Source organism: Ochotona curzoniae, unplaced genomic scaffold, assembly GCF_017591425.1.
Source record: "Ochotona curzoniae isolate NIBS_2020 unplaced genomic scaffold, NIBS_Ocur_1.0 contig_66, whole genome shotgun sequence".
NCBI lineage: Eukaryota > Metazoa > Chordata > Mammalia > Lagomorpha > Ochotonidae > Ochotona > Ochotona curzoniae.
In genome coordinates, this window is record NW_024466512.1 from 9,368,205 (window position 1) to 9,385,884 (window position 17,680).

Genomic DNA, 17,680 nt, shown 5'->3' on the forward strand with positions numbered 1-17,680 from the left:
GCAGTCTGAGGCCAGAACACGTGGAACTCAGAATGGACAGTGAAGGTAGCCTTGGTGGAACTGTCCATCAAATTCCCACGGAACCTAAAGCAGAAGAGTGCAAGATGACACTGTCTCAGGCAATGATTTCAGCGTTTAGGCAGGGTGAGAGGGGCTTCAAGGATGATGTGGAAACCCAATATGAGGACAGAAGGGACCTGAGTTTGTAGCTATGAGAACAAAATAGAGCAGAAAGCGATGAAGGAAGAATGATACATTAGACAAAGACAGCCCCACCAGGCATTTTAGTCCCTAGACTTGAAAGAACTGAAAGGCAGAGAAAAAAAAGATGATTTGGAACTAACATTCCTACTTGACCTACAATGTCAAAAAAAAAAAAAAAAGAAGAGTAAGAAGAAGAAGAAAGAAAGAATAGAAAAAGAAAGAAAAAGAAACCAGTAGGAACATAAAGAGTTCTTAAGAGAGGAGTGAAAATGCACAAAGATGGCTGTGAATGAACCAGAGCCCGCAGCTGCACTCTCAGCCATGTTTGTCTTAAAGTAGCTTTAGATTGCCATTGCTGTAGAATGATCAGACAGAAGCACCCATTGCTAAAGATCCCAGCAGCTCCACCTGTGAGTCCATCTCACTGCTGGGTGGACAGCACCTCAGCAAGCCATTTGACCTGAGTTGAAATCCCAGCCTTTCCCAAGCACCTGTCCAAATGGGCAAAGACAGAGTGACTAACACAAACTAGGTTTCCACGTGATGATTGTGGTGAAGCTACTCATGGGTTTCCCTGCTAATTCACCACCGTATAAATCATGGTAATTTTAGGCCCATCTTCATGTTAATTATGAGCTACAGGAGCAAAGCTACATGTTTGCAGTGTGAGCCACCCCTGCATGGGCTGGAACTGCAATAAGTGGCCTTGTTATAAAGTCAGCACAAATGACAACTGTAAAAATAGTTGGCTTCTCTGAAAGCCCTCATTTAGGATGTGTATTAGAGAGAAGGTACATTTTTAAAAAGTAACAACTTCCACTCTCTATAAAGACTTAATAGCTGTCTCTGGTCATTAGATTCAGCCCTCAAAATGGAATTTCAAACCCAGTAATAGCTTTAATAAGATTCGTATTAGAACCTAATTTTTTTTCTCTGAATATATATGAGTTCTCATAAACCAAAAAGATTGTGTTTCAAACTCTTTCCCCACCTTCATTATTTTGTTGGAAAATGAGAGTAAGGATTAGCAATCTGCCTTCAGTATGATTTTATTGGGAGTCGGCTGTATACCCAGGAAGATGAAGAGTTGCCTCCTGCCAGTTCAAAACAGGGATCTGGCAGGTGGACTGTGGTGACCCACCGGGAAAGGTACAAGGCCAGGCCTCCCCAGGAAGCAGGGCCTGAGTTTCTCCAGAGTGAAAGTGGCCATTATGCCTTTTTCTAAATCACTATAGTCAGTTTTTGCTTAGTGGCTACATTTGTGGCCAACTCTGAATTCAGGCTGGCATGACCAGTTGTGAGCTGAGTGACACGGGCAATGTAATGACCTGTCCTTTCCACCAGCAACTCACTTTATCATAGTTATTTATCCACGAAAGAGGTCATTCTTTAATTTAGAGGACAGAGAGACCAGGAAAGAAACCAACAGTGTGATCTTCCGTGCCTGGAGAATGGCTCAAATGCCAGCAATGGCCAGGGCGATGTCAGACTGAAGCTGGGAGCTAAGGATTAAGTCTTGAGTTCTCACTCTGAACTCTCTCTGAACTCTCAGTGCTGCCTCCCAGAGTCTGCATCTGCAGAAAACTGAAGTCACAAAGGGAAGCAAGGAATCAAATCAAGGTACAGATGTCCTAATTCACATCTTCGTTTGTAGGTCAGATCTGTGATATCTCATTTGAAAATTGAGGCTATTGGCTGGCATAATGGCTCAATTGGTTAATTCTTGGCCTGCAAGCATGGACATCTCATATGGGCACCAGTTTGTGCCTCAGTTACTCCACTTTCCATCCTCCTTTCTGTTTATGTCCTGGGAAAGCATGCAGGATGAAACCAAAGCCTTGGGACCTTGCATTCATGCGGGAGACCAGGAAGAAGTTTCTGGCTCCTGGCGTCAGATTGGCTCAGCTCCTATTATTGTGGCCATTTGGGGAGTGAGCCAACAGACAGAAGATTTTTCTCTCTGTCTCTCCTCTCTGCAAATCTGCCTTTCTAACAAAAATTAATACATAAATCTTTAAAAGAACCCTATGATAATAGAACTGGCATGATATAATATTGGTTGTGAGATACAAACTGATCAATTTATATAGCTGAGATAATTGTACTTTTGTCTGATCCTGATCAACATACTCATTGAGAACAAGGCAAATGATCCCAAAAATAAGGATAAAAGATGGAAATTACCTGTATTCATGTCATCTTGAATTACCACTGTCCTTATATGCTGACATCACCCAACTCTTATTAAAGATAAACATTCTGAGAGATATACTTTAAAAAATATTTTTATTTATTTGAAAGACAGTTACAGAGAGGAATGTTGCTGCCCAAATGGCTGCATTGGCTGAGATTGGATCAAGCCAAAGCCAGATGCCAGGAACCAGGAGCCGGAAGCCAGGATCTAGGAACTGGGCACTGCATTCAGGTCTTCCGTGTGAGTACAGGGTCCCAAACATTTGGGCCATGTTCCCACTGCTTTGCCAGGCACGTTAGCAGGGAGTTAAATTGGGAGTGGATCATCTGTGATCCAAACCAATATCCAATGGAATTCTGGTATCACAGGCAGTGCCTCAATTTGATTTACCACAATGCTGGCTCTGGTAAGCATTTATATAAATGGATACTCAGTCCTTTCTTTACAAAATTCTCATCCAATTTGCCAGATCACAGATGCTGACAGTCTGGTGTGCATCCCTGTACCCCTTTCTCAATGCTCCTCTAATCTAGGCAAACGTGGAGCAGGGCTTTTGCGCCTCATTCTTTTGGTAAAATGTGTTTGTATTATTCTTTGTGAGGGTATAGACTTCAATTTCCCTTCCTTAACAATGTAATCAAGAAAACTGTCCAAATAAACTTATAATAGATTTTATTCATTTTTTTGTGATTTATATTTCATGGATTTACTAGGCAATGGTTCAACTGTTCTTCCATTGATCAGTACTCTTTTTGCCCCATGTGTAGGTATGTATACAATCACATGAGATTCATGGAGTTCTATTGCTAGGAGTAGCTTCCCAGAAATGTAATTGTGAATTAGTGTGCTTATTTTTAATTTTTTTGAGGGTTTGAGGAAATGGGTTAAGGAGTCTCAGAAAACAGTTAAGTGCATTATCCAAAGAAAGAATGAGATTACCCACCTGGCTTCCCAGAGCTGTAAGCAAAGCACAGGGCAATGGGGGAGGAATGGCTTGTGTCTCTGTCACACATCCAGTGACAGGCAGAGTTAAGACTCCTGTATTCCAGGCTGCTGCTCTTTCTCTTCTTTTAAGTGGACAGAGGAAATTTGGCCGAGACTCATTCTTGAAGGATGAGGATGCAACAAGTAGGGAAGAGAGTCATGCCTCCTCAGATGGGACAACATGGACAAAGACCAGATAGGCATGGTCGTGCATGGCATAAGAAAGAATACTGATTTTTCTTACTGATAACGCCTAGAGTAGGGCTAGAGGTCTAAAGATGGGAGGTGCTAAGCCAGTGAGGCCAGATGGGTTAGAGACTGTTGGAGGCCATGGGGAAACATTGGGGTCGTCACATGGATCTTGGGGACTATCATTCTGGTGGCAGATGAAATACAGAAGCAACTGAAGCTGCAAGTCAAGATCTGGGCCTCAGGCAGTTTGGGCTGGAGAGGTCAGGACATCCCAAGACTTAGGTCCTAGCACTTGCTGACTCAATGCTTAAGAATTTGACTCTCTTGAACACGTGGTAACCTCCCAGTAATTACTGTAAGAAGGGATGTCACAAGGGAAGCTGGTGATGGATGAGGAAGGGTCAAGTGTAGACATTACTGCTGAGTGAGTCATTGCCAAGTCACTGGGCCATTGGCTGAGGCAATTGCCCAAAGCAAGAGAGACCAAGGTGGCCCTTAGCTCCGCCACTTTGGAAACATCTGCCCAGGTTCTAAAGGATTACCCTGATCTCACATTGATGAAGTAGTATCTGTTACATGCAGGACTGTCTTTTACAACCCTGCTCTTGGCAATGAACAAACATCTCCAATTCCCAAGAAGAAAGCTGTGGTTCTATTATGAAATTAATTTTCCACTGACTCCAGTCCAGAAGGCTGTTCAAAAGATAAGTGTTGATTGATGTGCGTATGAAGATTTCCATCCTGCTTTGCAAAGTCCGAGATCTGCAAATCTGCAAGTAGAAACAGAGTGTTTCTGGCAAAAATATTAATACTGTACCTTGGTGTTACCGGGTGATTGCTTTTCAACACCTGGGAGGACTTTTAAATGAACAATTCCTATTTATATCATCCACCAAATAGCATTGGTTCTCCCAGGCATCTTATAAAACTTTGGAATGGGCCTGTGTTGCTGATTAATCATACAGAAAGCGCAAGCCCAGGCATATTACAATTATAGAGGGATCATGTCTCAAATGATGCAGGTACCTGAACTGAGTGAATGTGTAAGTCCCAGAAGGGGCTTTGAAAACAAAAATGCAAGGAATGAATCCAGAAGGCAGTATTGAAATGGATGGCAGGAGGTACATTTTAAAAAGGTTTGGGAAATGAAAGAGGAGAATGCAATGATGGAGGCAGGACCCTGAGGTTGTGTTTCCATGACAGCGGACAAGCGTAAGAAGAGGGAGAGGGAGAAAAGAGTCATGAGGTGAGAACAGAGCACAAATGCCACATCCCAGCTCTGGAGGTGGGGGAGGGGAAGGAAGCCTTGGGGGATTGATCAAATCATTGTGCTTTCCCAGATCACAGAGGAGGAAGCCCAGGATAGATGCTGAGAGTCAGCCCAGGGTTCCAATTTCTGCTCTCATTTTACCATGCTACACTCCCTGAGGCCCCAGCTTGACCCATTATGCATGTTTTTGGGGCCATCTGGGAGTTGTGTGGACATGGGTTCTGTGTCAAGGTTTTGTGAACATTGAGGCACAGATACTGATTCAAGGGACAGATGTGAAAGGTCTGGGGTTTCTTTTGCTTTGGAGTTTTGCGCACTGATTTAAGGAGAGAATGAAAGCTATGACCAAAGTTGTCCTCCTCCTGATATGTTACCTTGACGATGCACAGGAACTTTGAAAATGTGACTATGGTCAAGGAGCTCAAGGGGGGAGATTAACCTGGATGATTCACTCAGATTCAAAGCAAAGTACAAGACCAAAGAGATGGCTTCAGAGGAACCAAGAGGTGGCAGCCTGAGAAGGACTGGGCCCAATGTTGCTGAGTTTGTAAATGGAGAAAGAGGCCATGACTCAAAAAATGCAGGTGTCCTCTAGAAATTTGGAAAGTCAAGGGAAATGAATTCTCCCCAGGATTTCTAGGAGGAACACAGCCTTGCTAATAGCCTAGTGAAACTTGACCTCCAAAACAGTAAGATGATACTGTTTCAGATTCTTGTGGCCATGGAAAACTAACAGGCTTACCAAGTTTGTGCAGAGAGAAAGCTTCTTGAATGAGAACATCTCTACCAAGAGCAGAATAAGCAAGAGTTCTGTTGATAAGAGTTTGTCTTAGCTCAGGCTGCAACAGCTAAACACTGCAGACTGGGTATCTTAAACATCAGTGTTCTGTTTCTCATCGTTCTAGAAGCTCAAATGGCCATGGTGAGAGTGCTGGTAGAATAAATTCCTGATGCAGGTCCTCTTTCTGATCTGCAGATGGCCACATCCTCAGTGTGTCCTCACATGGTGAGATTGCAGTGGGGGAAAGACAGAGTGAGCAATTCTAGTCTCTTTCTCCTCTTCTTCTATTCCTCTTCCTACTCTTCCTCTTCTTCATTTTTTCTTCCTACTTTTAAAGACTTATTTGAAAGGGAGAGAGCAGGAGAGAGAGAGAAAGTCTTAAAACTTCTGGTTCATTCATCAAATGGCTGCAATAGCTAGGGCTGGGCTATTGCAGGAGCCAGGAACTTCTGGGTCTCCCATGTGAAAGGCAAGGAGTCAAGCACCTGGGCCATATTCTGCTGCCTTCCCAGCCACATTAGCAGGAAACTTGATTGGAAATAGAGTAAATAGAGTAGCTGGGACTTTAGCCAATACTCAGAGGGGTTCCACTGTTGCAGGCACTAGCTTAACCCACCACTCCACAACACCTACCATTCCCAGTTCATATAATGATACTAATTACATCATGGGTTCTTTGCTCATATGACTTCATCTCAACCTAACCACTAAACAAAGGCCCAGTCTCCATATGCATCACATTAGGAGATAGAGTTTCAATAAATGAATTTTGGGTAGAAGGGGTATGCAAACATTCCAGCCGTAGAAAGAATTTTCAGCACACTGATGGATAAAAGTGAAAAGCAAAATGAAGCGAACAGTTATTTAAATGTAGAATAGGGTCAGTTTTCTCCAGAGGCAAGCATTAAACATTGACTGTGACAAGGTAATCATGTGTCCCTGAGACATAGTTGTTGTCACAAAATATGTGAACCTTTAAATTATGACTTGTCTTGGAGGAGCTCACAGGCTTTATGGCTAAGATCTACAAGATAACACAAAGGATGAGTGGTAGGTTATCACAACGGAGGACGACCAGGAAAGAAACTGGACCTGTGAGCTTCCAAGTGGGTTGCTCTATTGGTGGCTGCATTTGTTCAATGATTGTGACAGCTGAGAATTTCCAGAGTCAATGTCAGTCAACTGCTACTTCTATATGAACCTTGACATTCTACATGATGATTCTTGGATCAAGACCCCTTCCACCTTGTGACTCAACCCTTTCCCAGGATCTTGAAGAATTTCATGTCTGCCAAGGAATGGGGAAAGATGAAGGAGAATTCACCTGCTGTGTAACCAGCTCAGCCCCAAAGGCATCCACTTGCACTCATATCTCCTTGCTGAAGGTCACTGAGTTATGTTATCTCACTGAGGCAAAAGGGAGGCTGGGAGCAGAAATCCTCGGGAGCAGCTGCAGTCTCTGCCACAGTGTTCAGTACATTGGCATTTAAAGATGCAATTACCTACACTTGGGATAGTGAACTCTTATGATCTGATTGAACTGTTCAGCTAAGAGCTGCAAAAACAAAACAAAACAAAACAAAAAAATCCCATTGTCTAGTGAGTAGAGTGTGTGTTTTTCCATGAGGAAACAGGTATTCACACTCTTAGTCACTCTAGAAGAGGCTACTCTTGGTACAGAAAGTCAGAACTGGAGAAGCAGGCCTTGGAGCAAAGAGGTAGAGACACATCTTTTGCTCTCTGGGCTTTCTTGCATGGCTAGACTGTGAGATGCAGATGAAATTTCAATTTCAGTTGTGTGAGAGTAACCACTGCAAAGTATAGACAGGTTGTGTTCCAAGCTAGCAAATGTTCTTCCAAGTAGCCAGGATATCTGGCCTAGATTTGGAATATTTACTTTTTTACTTTTAGTAAGCCCCCCCAAAAAGCTTTTTGTGCTTTTAAAATAAAAGTTTATTTGTTTGAAAGGCAAAATTGGAAAGACATATATTTTTTTTCATCTACTGGTTTACCCCTCAAATGCTTGCAATAGCCAGGACTGGGCCATTCCAAAGCCAGGAGCCAGGAACTCATTTTGACTCCACCATCTGGGTGAGAGGGACCCAAGTACATGAGCCAACATCTGTCACCTCTGAGACTGTACACTAGCAGGAGGCTCAGTTTGGAAGTGGAGGTGAAACTTGATCTTACGCACTCCAATACAGATGCAATACGGAACATAGGCATTCTGAGTGGTGGCTTAAAAGACTGTATCATAATGCATGCCCGGAGACTTGGAAGGTTGAAAAGTAGCCCTGTGCAAATATGTCATGGTTTTGCTTTCTGACCTATTAATCAAACATCTGGCTAAGTCATATACAAAGTTGAGAAAAAGTGGAGGCTCTGTTATGAAAGTTAAACGATGGAACTGTATTGTGGCAGACTTGTTTCTACAAATTCCGGTATCAAAGTCCTAATACCTAGTATCACAGAATGGGATGGTATTTGAATAAAGGGTCAAAAAAGCAAGTAACTCAGTTAAATCAAGATCATTAAAGTGGGCCCCGATCCAGTATGGCCAGTGTCTTTGTGAAAAGTGGAGATTAGAATGCAAACATGCAAGAGAGATCATCTGGGGCCGTGAGGCCAAAGCCCGCAGATAGCATTCTACAAGGAAATACCACATGCTGACACCTCAGGGTTGAGCACTGAGCCTCCAGAACCATGTACTTCTGTTGTTCCAGCCCCCTAGACTTTGGTATTTGTTATGTGGAAGATCTATCAGATCAATATAGCCTGGGTTGCCCTGGGGGGGGGGGGGCAGAATAAAGGAGGAAGGCAGCACAACTCAGTTCAGAGCCTCAGGACCATTGCTGTAGGAAGTTATTGTCAGAGGCTGGTGAATGCCCAGTGAACAGCTAGTCAAGGGGAGTGGAAGAGTCAAGCAGTTTGACTAGGAGGACTTGGGAAACTCACTATGAGATGGAGATTTCCCATTGCCTGGGAGGCTGGACATCATCATATGCCAAATCGATAAACATATGATACTTGTGGTTGGTTTTCCTGGTTGGGGAGCCCAAACTTTGTGTGGGATGCAAGAGAATGATGCTTTCAGACTAAATCCTCCACAGGGACTGTCAGTGTCCTTTGAACCCTCAACTCTACTTCTTCTATGGAGGTATTTTAACCCCTGGGATCTTGACTTGCTTATTTAAAGTGCTAATAGCTATTGCCTGTTGTATATTGGCCCTTTCATTAGCCTTGAGTGTCATGATGTAAAGCTGTTAACCAGGTTGGGCATATACCACATGCTCAATAAAAAGTGGCAGATGCTTTGTGTTCATTGTGGAAAAGCACTCATTTTGAGGGGACTACAGTCCCTGAAGTCCGGATTTATTTCTGATGTATGGAATGGGTTAAAATGAGGGATTTGAACTATGTGCTTTGCAATGCAGTCCACATTGTTGCCTTTCAGCTTGATTATTGGGCCCCTGTGGGATGACAGTGACCTCAGAAACAAAGCAGGAACACTCAGCTACTTGGAGATCTATAGCTCTATTTTGTTTCCAAGACTAACTGTTGCTGCAGGCTCAAACTCAGGCACTTTATCCCAAAGGAGCCATGTGCCAGTGCTCACTTGTGTTGTGTTTCTTGTAGCTTTGATCCTTATCAAAGAACATGCTATGTACCTGAATGCACCTGTGTTATCCATTATTGAGAAGGGGGTTCATGTAGCCAGAGCACAGAGGAAAGTCACCCAAAACATTCAACTGTCTGCACTGCATTTGTTGTGTTTAAGATTTGTAATGATTTAGAGCAATCAGAGGTGCATTTTGGGGAAGGGTTAGTTCAGAGTCTTTCTGCACAGTATATAACTGTTCTGATGGTGCTGGAGTGCTTGATGGATCTCTCTGTCACCTCCCACTTTTGTCGCAATCTTCAAGACCTACACTACCATTTCATTTGACTCCACATGGAAAGCAGGCAAGAAACTGTTGGAGACTTTGGATCAAAATGCCGGCTGTGCATATCACACTGGTCTGGGCCTGATTATGCACAGGCAGCCGCACCTCACAAATGCCGCTGGCATCACATCGTTCTGTTATGAAATCGGAGTTACAAAGAACCAGAGTCAAGTGGCAAAGACAGTGGCTGTCAACAGCCTTAAGTCAAGATCCGAGTGTGTGGAGGAGGCTGCTCTGGGTGTCCTGCTCCCACCCCCACCCAGCCCCTGGATCTGGAGAGGCCAGAAGGCCAGGAAATAGGGAGATGGACCCATGGTCGGCACCAAGTCACCCATCTGGTCAAGCTGGTGATGGCCATAACATCTGACCCTCCATCTTGGTTTTCCAAGTCTCTTGCTTGTTCTCCTATTCTCTCACCTCAGGACTGGGTCATCTCTCATTCTCCTAACTGTAGCCCTAAACCTTGTGGCAAAGGAAGGGGCAGTAAATCAGGCCAGAAATAGCAATCTGTCCACCAAGTTGAAGGTCGCAGAGATCATGCAGGAGACACATGACACATGTCCTATATCATCACTCCTGAGGGGGCCTTCTTCCTATCCTCACTCCGCGGGTAAGAAAATGGAAGCTGAGACAATCTAAATAAAATTTCCAAGGTCATGCAATCCATAAATGATGAAAGTTTAAGCTCAGGGTTGCTTGGGTCCAATGCCTGTTTTATTTCTTTTCTTATTACCGCTTCTCCATATGGAAGAGAACAACATGAAAATTTCTAGAAAAGTTATTTCAGGAAATTTAGGTAGTGATGTGTGTGTGTGAGAGAGAGAGAGAGAGAGAAAGAGAGAGAGAGAGAAAGGAAGAAGAAAGAGATGAAGTGGCTAAATAAGGATGAAGCAGATTTTTGATGAAATGACTGCACAGGAGGGAAGTAGTGAAGGCTTGGAAGGAGAAGACACACCTTCACTTCCCATGAACCTGCTGATGAGCTTACCAGGGATGGAGTGGCCGTAGTGACAGAGACAATGGACTCCATGGTGTTCTCTACCATTCATTTCATCAGTGGGTATCCTGGGCACTGGCATCAATTACCAGTCTCCATCTGGATTGTCAATTCCCTGATGGCAAAAACTGCCTCACACTCTTTTGAATCCCCCACAAAACCTAGAATGTTTGCTGAGCGCACGGCGGGAGCCCAGTGAACACCTGTTGTCAAAATAAGGCATGTGTTAATTGTTCTTCCCATTGGAGTGGATCTGAAGCGGTTGTCAAGCAGATACACACTACATATGAATCGTGAGAGAAAAATGCCATAGGTCTATTTTGAAGGGATGATCTTCTTTTCTGTATGTACCACGTGCCTCCTTTAGCAAAAAATTTGTCAATGACCCAGATCTCAAAATAGGAGACAACAGAGACGCCTATAGTGAATGCCTTTTCTTGCTTTGTCAGGATTTTTTTTTACTGTTTTATTTCTCTGCTTAATACTATTTGAAAACCTTCAATTAATACCATAAAAGCACAGTGAGATCTTGGCTCTTTACCCCAACTCTGTTGGTTTCGCTAGAGTTGGAGATCAAACACACTGATGAGTATACTCGTAAATGCCATAAGTGGAGAGTCTGGTTACTGCCGCTGATGAGTTTGCTTCTTCCCAACCACAGAACAAAAAGGAAAAGGAGACGCCCTTCTGGCTCTCCCCTGCCTTCCAGCAGAGGGATTACTGGTGTTCCAAAAGGCCCCACCACATGCTGGGAACTGATTTCAGCAAGTTGCCCACCAGTTCTGATTAGCACTTGATGAACTGGCAGGCTAAGCTCTTGGGATGACTTTCAGAGACTGGGATTCCACTTCCTGGGAACTTTGCTATCATAAGCACTTATTTATTAACACAAATCAAGTTCTACCCCAAACCATCCTGTCAAGGATTTGAGCCTTTATGGCAAAAACACATGCAAGTAAAGTAGTGATCTAAAAGTGAAAGTGAAAAAAAAAAAAACCCCGAAAAGCAGAAAACCACACCATGGGACACAGAAATTACAACAGGAAGTCAAACCCAGGGGAAAAAAAGATTGAATGCAAATATCTGGGCCTGAATCTGAGGTTGCAAAATGTCAAGGTCTGGGACAAATCCAACCCAAGTTGCATTCTGTTTTGTCTACACACAGTTTAAATGAAGGTTTTTTTTTTTTTGTTGTTGTTGTTGTTTTTTGTTGTTGTTGTTGTTGTTAAACCCCATTCTACAAATCAACAGGCAAAGAGACATGCATGCACAGGGATCCTATATGGGTGCCTATTCTAATCCTGGCAGCCCCATTTCCCATCCATTTTCCTGCTTGTGGCCTGGGACAGCAGTTGAAGACAGCCCAAAGCCTTGAGACCCTACAGAAACTCTCGGAGACCCAGCAGAAACTCTTGGCTCCCGGCTTCGTTGGCTCAGCCTTGGCTGTTGCAGCCACTTGTGGAAGATCATCCATCATCCAATGGATGGATGATCTTCCTCTCCCTCTCTTCCTTTCTGTATATCTACCTTTCCAATAAAAATAAACCTTTTTTTTTTTAAAAAAACCCTGTAACTATTGAATGTGATATGCTGATTTTGTTTAGTCCAACTATAAAGCCAAACTTAGGTTTGGAAAATTTGAATAAGAATTGAGGAAGAAATTGGTATTAATTTTGTTAGGTATAATAATCACATATACTATATATTATATAATGTTATTTTTGAATTCTTATGCATGTTTGAACATTTTCATAATGAATGCAATTTTTAACATTTGAGCTAAAAGTGTCTTGAGTTGGCTTACATGCTCTGTCCCCATCCTCTCCATCCTCTCCCCTCCTTCCTCCTTTTTATGTGACTACCTCTCCCTGGACTAAATTAAGATTCCTAGGGTCAAATGGAAAAGGTATACTTGGTCAGTTGTTGAAGAGGAATAACTGTTTATTCTTTCACTGAAAAAGGCTTAGTTAGCACTTAACAGTGGAAGGAATTTCCTCCGGGGAGCTCCCTGGGGACCAGAGTGACAGTGTGTTTCGATTGCAGCAGCTCCTCCGTGCCAGCCTTCAGGAGGCAGCAGCCTCCCCTCTCTTGGCAGAGCTGTCAGTATGCAGGTCAAGGTTTGGCAGTCATCTAAGAAGCATTCCTGGACTCTACTTGAGCCAGCCTGCGCTGCTTAGGTGAGTGCTTGTGTGGGATCAAAGCAGTGAGACCTGAGGATGCAGCTTGTTGATGATCTGACAGGGTCTAATGACAAAACATGGACTATCAGAGATTCAAGAAGAACAGCTGGAGGATCACTCATTGCTTGAACGGTGTTCCCCCTCAAACACACATCTGAGTTCTAACACCTGGGACAAGTAAATGTGATCTTATTTGGAAATAGCAACTTGGCAAGCATCACCAAGTTGTGAGAAAGTTTGTGAAAGTTAATTGTGTGTTTCAACTTGACTGGGCCATCGGATGCCCAGATATCTGATCAAACAGTGCTTTCTGATATGTCCATGAGGTTGTGTTTGAAGAGACGAGTGTTTTGGTTGGCAGACTGAATAAAGCTGATTGGCCCCTCAATGGGTACAGCACCATCCAATCCACCGAGGGACTAAGTAGATCAGAAGGATTAATTATCTTGTGGCCTGACAATAAGCACTGTGACATTGGTCTTCTTTGGCCCTGAGAAGCTCATCAGAATCATCAGCTCTGCTACTTCTCCAGCCTTTGAATTCCAGCCAGGGTTCAGACTGCCAGCCAACTTGCTTACTGTAGATCTTGTAATCTGTGTAAGTCAATTCCTTAAACGAGTCTCATATATACATATACATATATACACATACACATGCACACACACTATTGGTACTGTTTCTTTGGAGAACCCTAAGGTCATATTGGGTTGGGTGGTCCTAATGGACAGGGTGGTCCTAGGGCGGTTTGGGGTGATCATCTATGTCCTTACACTTGAACACAGAGAGGCACACACATAAGGAATATGTCATAAGAGAAAGCCTAACTCGGAGGCAGAAGTTGGAGACCGAGTCTGCAGGCTCAAGGAATGATAAGCATCACTGATGACTGACCACAAGCTGGGAAAAAGGTTTGGGCCATCTCTTGCTCAGAACCTTCTAGAAGAACTCAATCACACCAACTTTCTGTCGAGACTCCCAGCATCCAGAACCGAGTGACAACAAATTTCTCTTGTTTGATGCTTCTCAGTTTATGGCCATTTCTTGCACATCACAGGAAGCTCCTCTGTTTACTTCAACAGGCTCTAGGTAAGGTCTGATCACAAACAACTCTCTTGGGTGACTTTCTGGAGGAGGGGGAGGGCAAGTGCTCCGTGCGTTGGCTGGACGGTAGCCCGTGCTGGCTGAGAGAGGGGACAGAAGTGGAATGCACCCCCGTGGGATAAAGGCAGGTGACCTTCCCAGACTGGCTGGGCAAACACTGGGATCTGGAGAGAATCACCGTGGGCTCAAGAACACCAGTGCACAAAAGACTAGCCTGGGCATGGGGTTTAAAATGTAGATTCCTGGGTTTGGCGCAATGGCATGATTGGCTAATCTTCAGTTTGCAAGTGCCAGGATTCCATATGGGCACCAGTTTGTGTCTCAGCTGCTTCACTTTTCTTCCAGCTCCCTGCTTGTGGGCTGGGAATGCAGTGGAGGATGACCCAAAGACTTGGAACCCTGCACCCACATGGGAAACCTGGAAGAAGTTCCTGGCTCCTGGCTTCAGATCAGCTTAGCTCCAGCTATTGCAGCCATTTGGGGAGTGAACCAGTGGATGGAAGATCTTTCTCTCTGCCTCTCTTTCTTTCTGTAAATCTACCTAATAAAAACAAACAAATCCTTAAACCAAAATAAAGCGCAAAATGAAATAAAATAAGATGCCGATTCCTGTCGCTCTTTTCAGAGGCAATGAAACTATGGGTGGGACCCAAGAATTAGCAGGTCCCCAAGAGCCCCCATTGGTGCTGACGAAGGTGGTTAGAGAAGGCAGTGCTGCAAAATACAGACCCAGGTGCACTGTTTTAGCCAGAAATACTCATTCCTGGAGCAGATGGACTGGCATCATCTTTTAAAGAGACAAATCTTTATTTTTGGTACCTTTCTGCATGGACAGCCTTAGCTACTGGAATCCACCCTCACTGAAGTCCCTAATAGGGCTGAGACAGCTTTTTTTTTTAAAGTAAAATGCGCCTTGGGTAAGGACGTCACTGACACGAGGAAGGGATGGAAGCAGGAACTAAGGCTTGCATCCTTTTTTTTTTTTAATCTGTCACTTAGCAACAACATTTGTATGGCTGGCAGTTGGCGTCATCTCTGAGTTGGCAGCATGGCTTTGTTAGGAAGTTTAAATTTGTGTTTTATCATTGTTAGCGGTGTTTTTGCAATCATGTAAGGTGCAACATGTGCGTTCGGCTGTTTGGGGAGGCAGACATTTTTAAGTCAGAAATATTTGACTGTAAACATATTTTGCACGGGACCCTCTTTCCCTTCTACATGGAAGAAAAACCAAAGCTTACCTAAGCACCGTAAGGAAGCCAGTCAATCAGCACTGCAGGATTAGGAGGGGATACATTCTTCAAAAATAGTTTATGAAAGTTTTAATTACACATGCAATCATAAAATGCTCAGTAATTACTGCATATTGATTCCGGTGTGTTTTTTTTTTTCTGAAAATGCTAAAACTATTTCAATATACACAGAATCAATAAACATAATTAAAATATGAGCTCATCAAAACAGTAATTAAATGTACTTAACAGCTTTTGTGGCTTTTCCCCATATGGTTACTGGGGGAGTGTGAATCTGGCACGCTAGATAAATGTAACAAAATAAAGTGAAAGCCTCAGAAAAGATTACCGTCGTATCATAATACAATAAGACCCGGCTCTGCAGCAAGTTGCACGAAATCATAAAGTTGACAGAAGGAGTGGTGTGTGCAATTATTTTACATTTTGGGGCCGTTTCCTATTTATATGTGATTAACACTATCATGGACTGCATTCAGAGGAAACAGTCAAATGTTCGGAGGAAGCAAAAGGAATTTGGGGAGAGCACCCCGAATTCTTAACATGACAGTTTCTCTTTCAAGATCTTGCGGGTGAAGACTCTTCAGCCTCTGGCTCCAGACTCCCTTTGTCTCCCGGGGACTGGGCCTGTGACTCCAGAGCGCCAAACTGCATGGTTCACAGAACTGTGCGTGATGAGGACGCTGTTGCTGTATCTTCCATTCGGATCTGTAGGCCTTCGCGGTGCGGAAGGAAAGCACACTTGACCTCTGCCTTAGAGAGGTGAACCCCATGCGTCTGGAAACGGTGTTGAACTGGAAGGCAAGGTGTGAATTCTGTTGAGACTAACCCCCTCCAGAAGCAGGACCCAGAGATCAGGATTTCACTACAAGCAGGTCACGTGGGATATACTCCCAGGAAGCACAGCCGGGGAGTGGGGAAGCCTGACCAGGAGGGAGAGGGAGCTGGGAAAGGACCAAGCAGGCTACCAAGGTGGGTAGCCAGAGCTCAGCCCTGATGGAAAACTCAGCGAGACAGTGTAGACTCCCATTAAGAGGGAAGGAAGTCAGGTACTTAAGCCTCCATTTACTGTCTGGCTTTCTCCCATGCCCACTTTCTGATACATTAGGTCTCTGGGTCTGGGCCTGGGGCTTTGGAAGCACTTACAGAGGATGTTGTAGCTACAGGTGAGGAAACAACAACTTCTAGAGTCTGCAGTAGGATGTGCAGCACCCTCTGAAAGAAGGCCATGCCCTAGTCTCCAGGACACAAGATTGCTACCTTTTATGGGGAAAAACAAAACAAATAAAAAGACCACACCTTGCTGCTGTGATTAAATTAAGGCTCTTGGCAAATGCATTCCCAAGTGTCCTGAGAAATAGATGGGGACCTGACACAATAGCTCAATAGCTCAATAGCTCAATAGCTCAACTGGCTACTCATTCACCTCAAAGCACCAGGATCCCATATGGTGCCAGTTCATGTCCCAGTTGCTCTGCTTTCCATCCAACTACCTGCTTCTGGTCTGGAAAAACAGCAGAGGATGGACCAAGCCTTGGGATCCTGTACCAATTTGGGAAATCCAGAAGGAGCTCTTGGCTCCTGGCTGCAGATTGGCCTGTTTCCAGCTGTTTCCAGCTGTTAAGTGGATGGAAGATCTTTCTCTTTATCATTTCTCTCTATAAATCTGTCTTTCCAGTAAAAATAAATACATAAATAAAAGTTAGATGGAGATTTCAGAGAGGAGAGAGGGCTTTGTGACTTCAGAGGCAGAAATGGGGATGATGTAGAGGCCAAGCAGTTCTTTGAGTCAGCTACCAGAGCCTGGAAGCAGCAAAGAGACTACTCAGACCCCTACAGGAGCAGACATCTTGACTTTGGCCCAGTGGTAGCACTTTGGGACTATTGGAGCAGATTTGGAGACAATGGAGTTAGGTTGCTTTTAGCCATCAGGTTCGTGATCATTGTAACAGCAACTGCACCTAATGAATACAGGGTTCCAGGGAGAAAAAGGTCTTTCCAAGAGGAAGGTCAAGGGTAGGTAGAGAAGAAACAAAGGCACTGAACATGCGAGCTGTGAGTCTGAGGTTGAGCTTCTTTAATTCAACACCATCCAGCTTCTTGTTTTCTTCTCCTGTTATCCGACTCTCTGTGAAATATTTTGCAGATTTTGTTTGCTTTTGTCTGCTGTTTTTTTTTTCTCAGTAAGTTTCTCTAACTTGATGGCCGATGTAGTTCTTTCTTTAACTGTAATGTCAAAAATGCAGTCATTCTTGTTGCATGTTTTGCTCTGGCTGGTCCATGGAACCATCATTGCTGATCCACGAGCCATCTTTTCCTGAATTCTCTGGAAGCTTAGAGTAGATACACACGGAACACGACCTGCGAATGCCCTCTTCCATACCTAAGCTCACCTGCTGTAAAACTTTGAGTGGGTTCCCTTGACCTTGAACCATTCACACATGTGGTTTGCCCAGACTATGGAGGAAGCCCTGTGTATCATGCTGCCTCCTCAGAGCCAGTAATTAGCCTTGGCTCTTAAAGTTGAAGACCTACCTTATCTGTGTAAATCGAAGCCAATTAAAAAAGGAAAAAGCATGGAAAAAT